Genomic DNA, 15,967 nt, shown 5'->3' with positions numbered 1-15,967 from the left:
TGACCTCCCTTGACTCTCAAGCTGTTCCAATCTCAAAGAGATACCACACCAAAGACTATCTACTGACTCCAACAGACTATATTCTTACTGTTCTTCCCAAATTGACATAGCTGCATTAGTTTTTCTCTCCTTCCAGCGTTCACTGACACTTCCAATCCCTAAAACACTTCAAAACCCACTAGGACTCAAATCCCTACACTCACAGTTGACAGTAGCACAGTTTTTTGTCTCTGGAACACCTTCTCCTTCAATTCTGCGTGATTGTTGGCAAGTGACTGTCAGACCTGACTCAAAACTTTCCCCTTCAACACAAAGAGATCAAAACTACTCCTAAACACCCACAACTGACTCTTACCTAGGCTTGAGCTAATTCTAGTTGACTCCCTTCTGACCCGACACAATCCTCGATGACGAACACCTAGACCACTAGTAGTGCCCAACCTATCAGACAGTCCTTTGACTAGTTTTGATTTGTCAGCCATACCTCACAAGTGTTAAACAAAACTAGACCAATACTTTAACAACCTCAGCTGACCTATCTTGACACGGCTGACCAAGCTGCCTCTGTTAGAACTTATTGACTCAAACACAAAACACAAGCTAACTGACACAGATCTGATTCAACACAAGTCAACTCTTCACTCATAATTGTTTCTTTTCAACAAAATCCATCAAAACAACACAGCTAAAACCAAAGCATAAGATTTCATCAATCCAACACAACCAAAATTCCATGTTATGTTAAAACAGAGCCAATATCAACACCCCTGAGATTTGGGGATAGAACAGAAAAGAGAACAGCACCACAAAACCAAGGGACCTCCACTCGATAATTCCCAACAAAAATCATGTATTCTCAACTCCATTAAGAACTAGAAACAACAACTAGAGCTGTAGCTACACTCTGTAGACAACCACTAACAACAAACACTACAGAGGATTGTTGAGCAAGGCTTTGAGCTGATCCAAGTTCCAACAGAGTTGCAGTCTTAGAAGGTCCTATTAGGGAGCCCACCTCTTGCAAGACCCTCTATTACCGATGCAGCCTCTGCTCTGGGCAAACTCCTCAAACAAAACACGTGTCGTCTTCTTCTCAAACAAAAAGGCACAACAAAATTCCATAGAATTGCTTCACCCCAAGCATCTCTTGGCTTCTTCACGACTCTCTTTCTTTACTCACTTCTCAACTCCCCTCTTTCTACTACCAAGCGTCTCCAATTCCAACCTTCTCTCCACCTCTTCAAGCAACTCTTGCCCTTATCTTCATAATATCCCCTCCTCTACTGCATACAAGTGTTCTTTTCTTCTTTTGGATGAGGTGACAACGTCTAATTCCATTAGTAGGTGCCATGCAACAACCCCTTATTCCTAAGGTGTCTACACATGATCGACGATTTATTTCTTATCCCTGGGATTGGGGTGGACATATCTATTGGGAATTTTATTTGGGCACAAAAAAAACCTATCATAGTTTGAGACAGGAAAGTAGGCGGGACCTCAGGAAGCGTGCCAACATAGATGTAAGAGAACACCAGATTGGGTCCCAACAACTGCCCCCTCAAGCGTGTGCCAAAAGCATCCTCGCTTGAGTATATTTATAGTACTTAATTCCATAAAAATAGCTTACATGGCTATTTTAGCCTAAGCTTGCTGAACAAGCTTTCTTTTTACAAAAATAGCTCAAACACTAGAGCTTGTTTACACACTGAGTGTAAATAATTATAACTCTTCTAGCATATGTGCTAGGAATATAACAATGCCATGCACAAGTGTGCATAAATAATTTGTACAAACATTTGGCACGTGCCCATTCGCACATGGAATAACCTTTTGCACATTCACACATTCCAATAAACCAATTTTTGCACACATTAAATCAAGCATATTTTTTTTTACGATTATCAACATAAAAAATACGATTAAATATATACATGTAACAATCCTCATGTTTGAGGAAACAACTGTCCTCAGTTGTGTAGAAGAAAATGCTAAACAACATTAGGCTCGTTGCTATCGATACCATAACCTGTGCAAGGTAAACTTAGAGGTCTGAACATGGCTCTGAGGTTGATTAGGCATGGCTCAGAGGTTCTTAAGGACATGGAATACCACCAACAGACTTAGAGGTTCATTGATCAAACATGGCTCAGAGGTATAAAGGCATGGCTCAAAGGCTTGGGTGAACATGAACTGCAACAATAAAACTCGTGCGACACCTGATTTGGTGACCCTCACACTCATCATCAAATCACAGTTAATAATATGATATAGACAAGATCCCTTATGTGCGATACATGCATTGCTCATCACTTATTTCTATAAACATATCCCAATTAATTGCCCTTCTCTCTACAATTAATCCCAATATGTTGATAGGCACAAACACAACATATGTTCACCACTTGTTTCACTGTGATGAGAGTATCATTATACACATCATCTAGCATGGTGTGAGTGACCACTTGTTATACTCCAATGAGAATGGCACATCAATTGCATAAACCACTTGTTACACTTCGACCGTGTGCAGTTGTCTAGCATAGTCCACTTGTTTCACTTTGGCCACAGTACAGTTGTTAAGCATGGTACTACTTGTTACACCTCAACAACATACACCTGTCAAGCATGGTCTCAAGCCATGCCAATACCACTAGGTAATTAGTATTTAATGTGGAGTCACCCACGATACCAATTCACTAGGATGACACACTAGTGTCCGGGCGTCACCATACAACTAAAGGGTGGACATTATGTAACATCCCTCCTGCTTGCATAAGCAACTGACCTCAGATACATGTTTGCTTATTGCAAGCAAAGAAGATAAATTGTCATATACTATATAAATTCAAGTATCTTCTCTAATTTATAACAAAAGACATTGTATCAAGGACTTCTATGTGTAATAAATTCTAGTGTCCCATACCACCAGAAATTATTCCGCACACATCTAGAGGTAAGTATGCATCGGAATACTTCACACAGGATTAATCTTGTGTCCCATACCACAAGACTAATTCATAGTGAAAAATTCATAAAGTATAGTTCAAGATGGAAGGGCGAGTTCCTCTAAGAATTCTACTTTTGATGCATAAGAACTCTACAAAAAAAAAGTTTTAAATAAAATTTGTTGTGAATATACCCTAAGAGTCGGAGTAGTTGTCATGGTAGTCTTGTTCTTCATGATCATCAATCATATTAAGTCCAAGAGAAATAAACTTAAATAACAAATATTAAATAAAATCCAAAATTAAGAGAGTCTTACCTTGATGTATTGTTGGCTACAAAATGAAAAGGTTAAGAGAAATAGAGAATTTTAAAAAAATTTGTGAATAACTACAAATGAATTATTTAGTTAAGATGAGAACTTATCATCATAAGTTGAGTTGATATTTGTCAAAAACTCTACGTTGCTTCCAAAAAAAAAATCTTCAAAAATAACCCAAATCACGGGTCCCTGCAAAACTAAGAAAATGTCAAAACGATTAAGTCCAAACAATGAAAATAAATAAATAAATTTCTTTCTAACTTCCTTTTCTTCTTCTTCTTCTCCTCTTCTCTTTCTTCTCTCTCCTTGTCTTCTTCTTCTTCTTCTTTCTTCTCTTTCCTCTTCTTCTTCTTCTTCTTCTTCTTCTTCTTCTTCTCTCTCCTCTTCCTCCTCTTCTCTTCTCTCTCCTCTTCCTCCTCTTCTCTTCTCTCTCTTCTCTCTTCTTTCTCTTTCTTCTCTCTCCTCTTCTTTTTCTTTTTCTTTTTCTTCTTCTTCTCTTCTCTTCTTGTCCTTCTCCCGTGGCTCGCCACCATAAGCTACCACATAGCGTGTTATTATCCCACATGACATCCTTCAAGGTTGGGTGCAAGGGTATAAGGGGAAGAAACGAATGCTTCTTGTTGATAATGTCTCTCCAAGCGACATCTTCGCTTTGGTGGTGTGCCGATGCCGTTCTGTTGCCTGGTTGTTGGTGCTGGCACCGTGTTGTGCGCAACGCTTATCGTTAGTTGACGATGCCAGTTTGTTGTCATTGTTGGTGTGATGATTGACGGTGCCGGTTCATTCCCATTGGCCAATGCAACGGTGACTCTACAATGCCTGCTTCTCTGTTTGCCGGTTTGTCAGATCGGTGTGGTGCCCAACGACTCCTGTTGGTGTGACGTTCACGTGAGTTGGATCCTTGTTCTTCGTACTTGCACTACTCTGCACCTTCACACAGAGGACCAAAAAGTCCTGGGCCATTTGAGTGCCCCAAACACACACCTTTATGACGGAGCATGCTGTGGGCTTTGATACCACTGAGGTGGGAAAGTACGTGTGAGACCTCAGAAAGCATCCCAACAGAAAAATACAGACGCGAGAGAACACCAGATTGGGTCGTCCCAACTGCCCCCCCCATGCGTGTGCCAAAAGCATCCCCTCGAGTACTTTTATAGTATCTTATTCCATCAAAAAATAGGTTACGTGGCTATTTTAGCCCAAGCTTGCTCTACAAGCTTTCTTTTTACAAAAATAGCTCAACCACTAGAGCTTGTTCACACACTAAGTGTAAATAATTACAACTCTTCTAGCAAATGTATTAGGAATATAACAACGCCATGCACAAGTGTGCATAAATAATTTGTACAAACATTTGTCACGTGGCCAACAAAAATAACTCATAAAATAACCTTGTGCGTATTCGCACATTCCAATAAGCCGATTTCTACACACATTAAATCAAGCATATTTTTCTACGATTATTAAGCATAAAAAATATGATAAAATATATACCTGTAACATAGTGTGTCTAACCCCCATGGTTAGAGCATTCATGCTCAACCATATGTTGGTGGCTCACCAAAACAATCTTCAAAGAAAAGTACATCCAACTCCCACAAGAATCTGTTGTATCACCTAGAACATCTGCATCAGCCTTGCAAGCTTGTATCCAGCATCTCTGAATCCTTCTGAATTGTCATAATTCTGCACCAATATGGTTTCAACCTATAACCATTAACTCTTTTGGAATGTAACCGATCATCCAAGTCAGCTAGCTGATAAGTACCATTCTCATATATATGTACCACCTTGAAAGGACCCTCCCATTTGATCTGGATCGTGGTCTAAAAAGTGTTGTCCAACCTATTGTGGTATCTAACCACTAGATCTCCTTCTTTGATACCTTTTTCCTTGACTGTCTCATTGAAATGCTTAGCTCTTTTATTGCTTAGTTGAATATAATGGTCCAAGGCTTCTTCCCCAGCTAACTACAACTAAGACTTGAAGATCCGACAACCTCTCTTTATACACATCCAAACCAGTATCTTGATACTTCAAAAGAAACTGTAAACTGGGAATCTCAACTTCAATGGGCATCATAGCCTCTTTTCCAAAAACAAGATGATATGGTAAAAACTTAGTAACTGATTTGATAGCTGTCTTGTAAGACCACAGAGTTGAGGAAACATACAAATCCCATTGCTTGGGATGCTCCTCCAGACACTTAGTTAGCATAGTGCATAACTCTTCATTGAATCTCTCTACTATCCCATTGCACTATGGATAGTAAGGAGTAGAGAACCTATGTGTAATATGTAATTTCTGCATGAGCTCCTGTACAACATCTCCTTTGAATCCAGGCCCTTGGTCTGTCAACAGCTCCAATGGCATGCCAAATCTAGCACATATGTCTTCAAATACAAATTTGGCCACTTCTTTATTAGCAGTAATATTCTTCACACATCTAGCTTCATTCCATCTGGTCCGATAGTCTACTCTAGTCAATATGTAGGTCTTGCCCCTAGCAGTAGTGGGCAGAGGACCAATTGCATCCAATCCCCACTTCTTAAAAGCCCCATATGATACAATACTCTTCCTCAATTCATATTGCAAAACCTTTCTGCCTTATTTTTGTTGATAGGGCTCACAGCTCCTACACCAATGATACACATCTCTTCTCAGACTAGGCCATACATACCCAGTTGTCAAAATCCCCAACGCTAAGGCCTACCAATGCACATCATAACGGTTCCTTTCATAAATAGATTTGACAAGGCATTGGAATGGGAGCTCCAAAATGGCACACTGCATGTGCCTCTGTACCTTTCGCAGCTCACATAAGATGTAGCTGTGCTGCTCGTATCTTCGAGACCTCATTGAGCAAAGGCTGTAAATATTCTTCCCTGGTCAAGCTTTTTGAGCTTTTTGGCACTAGAATAGAACTTAAGCATGTTTGATTGCACTGAAAAAAAGAACTTTGCATAATACTAAGTTTGCTTCCGAAGATATATTCGAGTTCTTTTAAAAACTGCCCCTATTTCGAATCAACATCTTCTAATTCCATGTTGTACTTATGTCAAAAATATAGTTGCATAGGTACATATATCAGAAATATCCTCGTACTTATTTTCTTACTTTATAGAGTACTAGCTTTTCACATTTATGAATTTCCACTCGCCGCAATGGTTGAAGTTACGTATAATTTAGAACATTAGAATAAAATAAGCATTGAATCTCTTTAGAAAATATGGAAAAAGGCAAATTTAGATTTAAAAAGAAGAGAGAGAAACCCAATATAATAATATTATTTTTGCACTTTTTTGGGATTCCAGGAGGAGAGAGAAAGCCCTTTAGGGCCCATTTGGAGCCCGAAATGGTGGCTGTATAGACATACATATAAGGTCAGAATCAGAATCTAACAAATTGGACCTCTTCCCCATCATCCTTTGAATTGGCCTCCTTTGTTTTTGAATCCTCTGTAGAGCTAGTCTCTTCATCTTCTTCTTCTGATGTATTACTCTCTGGAATTAACTCCCTTCCTTTAGCCATATCATATTTGGCTTGTCTTCTCATAGGCTGGTTGAGCCCCAAAATTAGGTGTCCTCTCCAACAATCCTACCCTGCCCTCTTGGCAATCAGCCATGACCTTCTAAGAATCAATGGATATGCTTCAAACTTTGCTGGCATCACATGCACATCTAATTTTGCTTCCAATCCCAAAACATTTACATGCAGCTTCTATAAAATTTCCAAACATCTGACTTTAGCACTATTTGCCATTCTGACTTTAAACTCAGGCCAACCTTAAATCTTAAAGCCTCCATTGTTTGCTAGGTCAGTACACATACTTGTGCATCACCATCAATATATACTTTAGGGATTCTGTGTTTGTTTACCCAAGCATCCATAACTGGCAAATGATACTTATCTCCCTTCACCTGCACTATATTAATCTGACCTCCCTTCTTCTCCTTCTTGGGGCATCTCATGCTGTTGACCAACTTGCTCCATGTTCTTCTAAGTTTGAGGCACAACTGCAATAGTTGGGGCCGTGTTAGACTAGGACCCTTCTACTGAAGGTCCTTCATCAAATCATACTCTTCCTCATGGACACCCAAAGGAAAATCCTACATGTTAATGTGTCTTCTGTACTACCTGGTCTTCTTCTTTCCTTCCTTGGGCTGATCCTCTACTTGCTTTCCTTTTTTTCCTCCTAGATGGACTTGGTTCATTCTCCACCTCTGCCCCTCTAGTTCTTTTTTTTGGCTAACATGTCTGCTTCTTCATCCACTCCAATCAAATTTATTTCTCCTTCTCTAGGTCCATTTACTAGCTCTGCTAAACCTATGGCACATGCTGATTAGGCATCTTCTCTGCCCTCCTGACATCTTTGCTTTTCCTCTCCCTGACAAGGAATAAACATCACCTCCCATTCTCCTAGGATAAGGACATTGAGGAGATATATGACCCCTCTCCATACAATTAAAACACTGCACATTCATGTTTGGGCCTCCTCTTCCCCTGCCTCTCATAACATTTCTATCTCCTATCCTAGGCAGAATTTCTGCCTCCTTGCAAAACAAATTCAGATTCAAATTTTCCATCTACCGAGTCAGATGGCTAATACCCTGCATCAACTGATTAAAAACCATCGGGACTACTCGAGCAACTCCTTCTGATCTTCTCTCCCTAGGCACAGCTGGCCCTCCTTCAGTTTTTGAGCTTCCTTTTGTTTTTGAGCCAACCTTTGTACCTTCCACTCCTTCTCTTTGGTTATTCTCAAGTCCTCTTCAAAGGTTCCAGGTCTCTTTAACTCCACTTTCTCCTTGAGATCTGCATGAAGGGATTGGATAAACATGTCCTTTAGAAGAACAAGTGGGTGCTTTGTTCCCAAAGAAGTGTCCCATCTTACCCACATGTCTTCAAAACAGTCCACAAATCTGTTAAACGCATCAAAATAGATTATGCTTTAACTTTTGAATATCTTGCCACAATGCGTTTGGGGATTCACCTTGTTTATAATGCTGCACCAAAGCCCCTTTGATTTCTTCATATGCCTGATCTTGATTTAGCTGAGCTCTCCATGTTTGCAGCCACCACCGTTTTGGCATCTCCCTTTAACAACATAGACAATAATGTCAATTTATCTTCATCTCCATCCTTCCCAAAGGTGAAGGCTACCAGTTCCATCCCTGCCAAAAACTCCTCTGGATCCTCCCCAGCATTTCCTTGGAACACCGGATATATCATCATTGCCACCATATGTTCTATTGAAAACTCTCAGACTTGCAAACACGCTGAAGGGTGCTTTAAGGCCCTCCTCAGTTTGGGCACCAAAACAATGACGTGTTAGGGAGACCCACCTCTATAGCCCATCCAAAACACATCACCATGAGGAGAGAACCACCACCTAGCACCATAACACCCAGCATAAACACCAAATCCTAGCACATCGATCCACTCAACTGATGTCCCCTGATGCTCAACTGACGTGGGAGGATACTTGAGCACTCTCCAAACCCTTCAAAATGTACAACTGACTACTCACATGGTCCTCCCAAGTCAGCTCTGATCTCCAATGGCTTTAAGCTTCCCTTATAACCCTTCAGCTGACCTCAACTGACCACCAACTGACCAAAAATAATCTCAGCATGACACATACAAATCAGATGTTGACTTAGTAATATCCTCACAAGTAGAGAGACAGTCATCAAACCCATGTGTGATCGCATCTACATCGGTGATATAAGCAAAAAAGATCCTGAATGATATGCTCATCCTCCTCAACAATGCTAGCCCGAAGAAACTCATCTATATGTTCAATGTTGACCAAAAACTCCCCGATAGTATTTTCATCTCCCTAGAGCAACTATGGCATTGTTAAGAAACCCATATGCATTCTCAGCATCCACAAACAAGCAATGTGAACCACACACAAGTCAAAAGGAGAAGCAACCCCCCATTTTCTTTGAGCACAAAGACATTTTCTTGAACAACAAGCCATACAAAGACTTGATCCTAAAAAACGATCGATCTAACCACAAGGAACTCGTAAGCATTTGCATAATTCCAAATCTAAGGCCCAAAATTGTGTGAGGACCAAATAAAGAACATGAGCCATTTAAGAGAAACCATACCATTGTCAAAACTATGTCTCGTCTCGAAGAAGACAGAAACATACCATGTCTTATTGAAGAAGAAAGAAAAATATCATGCATCATCATCAAGTGTAGTATCCAAACCATATGCCAACCCCCCAATGTGTCGATGAAGATCACTTCCTTCATGAAATCCAAGAGAACTTGTCCACAATTAAACATAAACCATGATGAATTCACAATATGTCCATAGAATCCATGTAAATAATCATTACAAGACCAATCAATCCCTCTCAAATGCTTGTAATTAGCGATCATCAACAACAAGCATCAAGTCACAAGGGCTTCACCATCAACATTGGGCTTCACATGCACACTATTCTCAAGAACTTCATGTATCTCATTCACCCCAAATTACTCACTAGAAAATATAGACTAGACAAAGTATTATAAACATCGTCCTCCTCATCAAATGTAGCAAATAAAAAGAGCAAACCATTATATGCTTCATCTTCATTGATGCAGTTAAACTATTTGTTTGATGGGTCTTCAAATAAATCCACTACCATGGAGAGAAGCATGTATTCGACCAAAACACATGTGAAAAACCCAAACAAAAATTCCCAGTCATAATCGCAAATCCCACATTTGTGTGCTCCTAGAAGGAAGCTGATATGGAACTGCTAAGATGGAGGTTGTATGCTAGTAGAAGCTTCGAAGTGAACTCACAGTGATGATTGAAGAACTGTGTGGAGAAGGGGCTAGCCGTGTATCTATATAGGCATGTATACATGGGGGGCGGCCTTAACATGGGGGGCGGCCTTAACATGACCGTGTAGGTTCGTAATCATAGTCAGTGACATTGTCTATGGTTTAGACTCGACCCATAAAGATGTACTAGATATACTGCATAGCAGTACCCCACCTCGCATGGCCATCCGGCTCATCTTGGGCCCCATTCAAGCCCCACAATGTCAGGATAGGGTGTCCAAGAGTAAATCTAACTACTCCATGTGTGGATTGTTATGAGATAATGATCTAATGTAGCATCTTGTCTATTTAACAATGTGACAAATCTAATCCAAGATGTCTCTAAACCATTTGGCCTCATAGGTCTTTCCATGTGAATACAAGGATGCCAGGAACTTGAGCTACTCAACCATGGCTACTCCTCATAATGGGAATGTTTAGGGAAGTTGTAGCTTCACAAAAAGCATTGTCTTCACTAAGGAGTATAACCCATCTAGATCATGAAAGAACATTGAACGTGGGAATAGAAACCTCAAGGGGTGTCAAACACTTGAGACTCTACCAATATAATGTTTAGACCTCTGTATCATGAGGGAGAAGCTAGCAAGCTTCCTCTCATGATACGGAGGTGTAAACACCATCTCTCTCTCTCTCTCTCTCTCTCTCTCTCTCTCTCTCTCTCTCTCTCTCTCTCTCTCTCTCTCTCTCTCTCTCTCTCTCAATCACACTCCACATCTAGTTAATCACAAGCAAGAATCAAGAAAGCTAAACTTAAGCACGCGCGCACACACACACACACACACACACACACTCTCTCTCTCTCTCTCTCTCTCAGGCACTCACACAATGCAAGCAAGCAACTTATTAAGACACTATAGAGAATGACAAACATAAACATGAAAGCATGCCATAATTAAGAAGAGAATAAGACTAGGAAAAATAAAGGAGCTCCCAAGCTTGAGCTCAAATGTAGATTATACTATCAAAATTTTCATTACACACTCCTACAAGTCATTTATATATAATTGGGCATGGGTGCCCACACTCATGGGGTGCCCAAAACATGTTATCATTACAAACTCAAGTCTTATATACATCGGCTTCTGTTATAATGGTAGGCCTTTGGCCAAAAACATGTTCTCATTACAAACTCAAGCCTTATATGAGCCGGCTTCTGGCTTTTATTACAATGCTAGGACTTATATAATGTGAAACATCTAAGCTAGGGTGAGGATTACAAAGAGTGTGAAAAATGAGTAACAACCCTATTGCCTACCCTAGCTTCCATCTTTGGAGGAAGTTATCTAAAGACCATTAGATTGGCGATAAAATTGGATTGGTGATAAAATTGCAAAGGGCCTCAAAATAAAAACTTCAGCCTTATATGGGCTAGCTTTTGGTTTTTATTACAATGGTTGGCCTTTTATTACAATAGTAGGGCTCCTGTGTAGAACTCCATAATCCTACCTTTCCAGTGCTTGTTAGGATCACCAATGTCTTTTCATTTTACCTTGAATTCTCCTCGACGAGTGCTGGGTCTCATGATCTAGTTTGACTTCCTGAACTGTTGAGGGATCCATCATCCTTCCTGTTGAAAAGCTCCACGCTTTCAATGCTGCAGATGTGTTTTCTCCTAGAGCTCATCTACAAATGGAAAATAGAACATTATTACCATTTCATTGGGCTCAACAATCTAAATAATAAAAATGAAACTTAAACAAATGTTGTGAACCTTGCACTGTGTTTTCCTTGTAGTCGAGTTGACAAATAATCCTGTAAGTTTTCACAAATGACATCATGGTCAGGAAGGTTAACAAAAATAACAAAAAATAAATAAAAGCACAAAGAAATCATGATTAGCAAACATAGCTTAACAAAGTTTACCATACTAGTAAGATGGAAGAAAAAACAAGCTAAGAGAAGAAGAAGAAGAAGAAGAAGAGATGAAGCAAATATGGTGGAAATAAGTGACATTTTTGTAAGAGAGGCAGAAAACAAAGAGAAATAAGTTCAAATCGTGGAGAAACCATGGCCAATAATGTAACAGTGAAAAAAGAAGCTACCCCCCCCCCAAAACTCTATCTGTCGTCGTCGAGTGGATAATGGAGGGAAAGGAAAACATAAGACAATAATTGGATTCATTTAATGATTGTTCATGCCATGAGGATTATCTTTTCTTTCAAAAAATATTATACATCACACAACCTTTTTGGCAGACAATAATAAGAGATGTTGTACCAACCTCCATACATGAGAAATAGGGGATATTCTCTACTTTGCAAACATTTGGCTCAAGAATTTTATTGTCCTATAATGAAAAAGGATGTAGCTACCTTTTTGAGTGCGTGACATGTCCAAAAATCAATAGCTACAAAGGTAACCAACAAGGTTAATCAGATTAGCTTTAAATCAGTCTGGCCTCTTTTCTTGATATTCCTTCTGACATACATTTTGGTAGGTGATATTCAGGCCTGACATTCTTCTATTTTTGAGTTTTATGCCAATATATTTTATTCCTCTTTTTTGAGCTCAAAATTATGGGGACCACTCTGACAAGAAAGATCAATGTTACATGGATCTAGAATCCAAGCACTCTCATTGGCTGGCCTTATATTATTTTAATGGTCTCTAAAAGGGCCCATTTGGAAGCCAAATTTTCCCTAATGCTTCTACCACCAAACCCAAAAGATGAGCGATGACACCCTTCTAGAGTCGCCAACAACCAAGTACCTACTACCGCCAAACCCACAAGATAAGGGATCCAAACCAAGGATAGGAAGCTAAAAAGTAGCCCACATATAATATGTAGGAGTCCAAGGAACAGAAGCAAGAAGACACCCAAGAGGGGGATAAGGCTATGACCCCCTCTCAATGGTATGGGTAGTTTAAGAGGCTTTCCAAGGAGGAAAAAAGGTCTTAATAGAGGAGGCAACCCCCTCCACTTTGGAACCAAAAGTAGCAGAGGCTTATGCCAAATCTATCATCTTTAGCACTCTCAACAGTTTCAAAAAGCTCAAAAAAACAATAAGCAAGCTGGAAAGGGATAAATCAGCACATTTGGGATTCAAAGGATTTGTTGTTGGTGGAGGCCAAGTATGAACAACTTATGAACTCTTACACCCAACAAAAGGCTGTATTTTACAGAATCACAAAAAGCAGACATCTTAGAAAGCCACTTGGATCACGCTAATACGTACCTCAAAAAAAGGAGACATCTTAGAAAGTCACTTGGATCATGCTAATACATACCTCAAAAAAAAGGAGGATACCAATAGAAAGATTAACATAGAGCTGGACAAGACTAATACTGCGTACCTCAATAAAAAGGAGGAGACCAATAGAAAGATTAACATAGAGCTGGACAAGGCTTCGGGTGCGGTGTGGCAGGGCTCAACATCTAGTTATAGAAACTATGCAAAGGGCTCTCAGCATCACTAATGTAAGCATGAAGACTCAGTTGGATGCAAAAGATGAAAGAATCATAAGATTAAAGGCTGAGGTGATAGCACCAAAGCAGAAAAAAGGGGGCTGCCCCTCATCACCCTCCTCCATCCTAAGAGTGAGATACCGAAAAAGGGGAAATATTAAGCTAAATAGCCACTGAGCTCTTGGAGCTTGTGCACCAAATCCAACGCCCAACCAGATATCTAAAATTGGTCAGGCATGCACTCGGCATTATGGTCTTATATAAGAATATATCACTAGAAGTGCCTCTATCTTTGATCAACCTAGAGATCATAAACAAGCAAGTCACACTACCTCATTATAAAGCCCAATCATACTGTACAATATCACGATATATAACAAACTCATGAGAAGCATGTGGAGGAATCATAACCATTTACATTTCTTGGTTCTGTTTTTTGACAATGCAACCATAAAAAAGTTGGATCAAGGGAAGAAGATAGAGTTGGAAGAAAAGGTGTACAAGTAAAGGGCTCCCTTTCAAGCTGAACAGTGCACTAAAGACATCAGTGGTGGTGGTTGGCAAACATGGGTAGAAGGCTGGCTATCATAGGGTACCAAAAGCTTAACATACTTAAGTAACCATCCTATCCTTTAGAGCTATTCCTCATATTACATCTAAGAATTCGCTATTAGATGGAGAAGCAAAGAGAAGAAATTGCCTACTTCTTTGACATAGAGCATGTTGCATAGCTCGACTGTCTAAAGTTTGTGTTATATATATTTCTCTATTTTGTATGCATATTGAATGTTGTAGTGTGTTTATGAAATTTAAGTGGAATGTATGCTAAGAATGTATAATGATCTTGATGACTTTGGTGGAGATCGAAGATGGGCCTCTAAAGAGAAGGACAAAGATTCTGCAAATGATGAGAAAAAGAGCCCGGAGGAGCCAAGAAAAAATATCTCGGAGGAGCCAAGAAAAGACGAGGATGAAAATGACTCTAAATAGGATGAGGGCGGTGGGAAAAAATCAGAACACAAGGATGACACCAAGGAAGACAAGAGCACTCTAGTCAGCAAAGCAAAGTAGAGCATAAGGCAGATGAATTCACACAAGGACAAAGGCAAAGGAAAAATGGAAGAAGGAGATGACACCCTTCCAGAGCTGCCAAAAACAGGTACCATTAGGGGAAATTCGGTCTCCAAATGGGCCCTTTAAGGGTTTTCTCCCTCATCCTAGAATCCCAAAAAAGTGAAAAATAATATTATTATATTGGGTTTCTCTCTCTTCTTTTTGAATCTAAATTCACCTTGTTCCATATTTTATAAAGAGATTCAATGCTTATTTTATTCTAATATGCTTAAATTCTACATGACTTCAACCACTGCGAGTGAAAATTTATAAATGTGAAAAGCGAGTACTCTATAAAGTAAGAAAACAAGTACGAGGATATTTCTGACATATGTAACTATGCAACTATATTTCTGACATAAGTACAACATGAAATTAGAAGATGTTGATTGAAAATAGTGGCATTTTTTTAAAGAACTCGAATATATCTTGAAGCAAACTTAGTATTTTGAAAAGTTATTTTTTTCTAGCCCAATTAAACACGCTTAAGTTCAATTCTAGTGCAGTTATGGTGGTTGTCATTGGGTAAGTTTTCCTCATTCAATAGCCACTCTTATCTATTTGAATTTCCCTCCATTCAAATCTTCAATATCTCAAGGAAGCCTCTAAGTTTTCACCTGAATCTCCTCTTTCCCCACATACTATTTATGCATGGACAACAATGAAGAGAGATTTGACTTTCTAGTGCCTTCAAGTGGAACCAAAATTTCATATTTGCCTTCATGGATTTTCTATACTTGATTATTTTACTACCAGGAAGTGTTATTGTATCAAGAAGGGCATCAAGAAGTATTTCTACAATGCTTAATGGAGGTATGGATATGTTTAGAGGGCATTAATTTTTATGTTATTTGAAATGTAAGTGTCTGAAATTATTGATAATGTTTTATTGCACCATATATTTTTGCAAAGAAAGGAGTTAATTGCAATTTCAGTATTGTTTTATGGTCTGTAGGACATAAGAGATAATTCTAAGAAGCGATTTATACATGTGGACCTGGATGATGAGTTTTCTCCTCTCTATAAGAGAACAAAGGTTTCTAAGGTCAACCCTTATGTAATGCAACTGGCCCGAGAATTAGAAAGAAAGCATGCTGATATATGGGTGGAAGGATCAATTTACCCACCTGATCCCTCGACCCAACAACCACCTAAATTTTCAAGCCTCACTTCTTTGATCAAATATGTTTGTGAGGGCAATGCTGGCTTGCTTGGTTACACAACAAGGCTTTCTAGTTAGGTGTAAAGAGTTTGGATATCGTCACAAAGGATGCTGATGATGAAGAAGCCTAGATCAAGCAATTAAATGCTCGACTGTCTAACAAAGAGAGT

This window comes from Cibotium barometz, chromosome 26 (genome assembly GCF_041138505.1).
Source record: "Cibotium barometz isolate CiBa-2024 chromosome 26, ASM4113850v1, whole genome shotgun sequence".
In the NCBI taxonomy this organism is placed as follows: Eukaryota; Viridiplantae; Streptophyta; class Polypodiopsida; order Cyatheales; family Cibotiaceae; genus Cibotium; species Cibotium barometz.
The sequence above is the reverse complement of the archived record's forward strand: the minus strand, read 5'-3'. Positions refer to the sequence as shown.